Here is a 1,824-nt window from a genome sequence, read left to right as displayed (position 1 = left end):
ACTTGCTTAAGAAAGGAAAGAAGACATGATGAAGATGAGATATAGTATTTTCCTCCTCAGAAAAGATCAACTGGATAATTTAAAAATTTAAGTGACTTCCCTCTGGTGGGTCAGAATAAGAACATTACATTAGTTCAGTGTGAGTCTTTTAAAATTATAGAATTTCAGCTCCCATGATAGTGGATAAGTAGCAATTTGATGTCTGACAGCAATCACACTGTACTTTTTTAAAATGTTGAAATATGTCCTCTATCTCCATTTCTTTCTTCCATTCCAGTCAAAGGAAAGAAAGCTTACAAAATGTAAACCATTATACCTCAGATAGACATTCAAAAGGTCACTCTATCCCTTGTATACAGTGGAAATTGGATCAAGCTTTGTAGTGAATGGTCAGTACTTAATCACTGTCATTTCGTCTCACAATATGTCAATTTATCTTGCTCACCCTATTTCACTTTGATAAGAGATAGGATGATTATCCAAGAGCACACCTTCTGCCATCTTTAAGTAATGCTATGGGCAACAGGGATGATAAATTAGTTTCCTGGTACTGCATTGTGTTGCTGCAAGTGCCATTGAGGTTCTCAGTTAGTCCATATTCTCTTTACATTTTATGCATTTTTTCTGAACACTCTCATCTACTCTCTTGACTTCAATGATCTATTAATTAATTATCCTCAAACTTGTATCATTCTCTAAGACTATTCATTTTATTATGATCTATAGATTATATTTTTTATCCCACATTTTCTTTTGGATGTCCAAGAGGTACCAGTATCTCTAAAATCAAGCGTTTCTTCTTTGGCCACTAATAATTTGCTTATCTTTCTTGTCACCTGTGTCATTAAATGTTACCACCATCTTCTCAAACCTGAAAGTTGGGAGTTACTATTTTTCCCTGATATGTTAACCACACATATAACATAACCTATCCTGTCATTTTTATATCTTTGCATCTCTTAATTGTATCCAGTTTACTTTACTCCCATTGCTGTTACCTGATTCCAAGATTCAGCATCTCTTAGGTGCAGTAATATAGTAGCTGACTAACTTATTCCCTCTTTTGCAAGCCCTGCTCATGTCCAATTAATTCTTCTCCTTGGAACACTCCAAAAAACATACAAAGCCTAACATTTCCCTTTTCTGCTTTTATTGTTTGATGGATCCTTACTGATTTTAGAATAAAGTCTAAATTACTTTATATAACTTACTTCCACTGCTGACTTCTCCATTCTTCTCTCTTATCCTCATGTCTCAAACAGTGTATGCATGTGTGCACATGCACATGCTTATATAATGACATGCACACACACACACACAGAGTTGTCTTATCCTCATTACCTCTGCAAACATGAACAACAAGGCTCTAGAACCATGTAGAATTTTTCACTTCAGTGAAAGTCATGCTGTCTTTTTTTCTGTGTCTTTGTAAGTGCTATTAATTTTGCTTAGAAGACACAAAATTGTATCCAACTAACTTCTACTTATTTTCAGGCTTGAGGTTAGATATGCCTTCCTCTGGCAGGTGATTTTAAGCTGCTCATTCTAAGTAGATGCCTCTTAAACCTCTTAATACATGTTTCCATGCAATATGAATTGAACTGCTTTTACATTGTGCTGTAATACCATGTTTGCCATTATGGAAAGTTTTATTTCTGTTTTTTTCAACATTATACTTCCAAAATTTAGTACAGTGATGCTCATTATATGAGGCAGTGGATACTTAATATTTTTTGAACAAATATCAAATGAATTATGGCACTATGTCTTATATTTCTGCTTTAGTACAATAGATAAATACAGCAGATCCCACTTTTTTTTTTT

This window comes from Orycteropus afer, unplaced genomic scaffold (assembly GCF_000298275.1).
Source record: "Orycteropus afer afer isolate SDZICR_OR568_19922 unplaced genomic scaffold, OryAfe1.0 scaffold00882, whole genome shotgun sequence".
NCBI lineage: Eukaryota > Metazoa > Chordata > Mammalia > Tubulidentata > Orycteropodidae > Orycteropus > Orycteropus afer.
The sequence above is the reverse complement of the archived record's forward strand: the minus strand, read 5'-3'. Positions refer to the sequence as shown.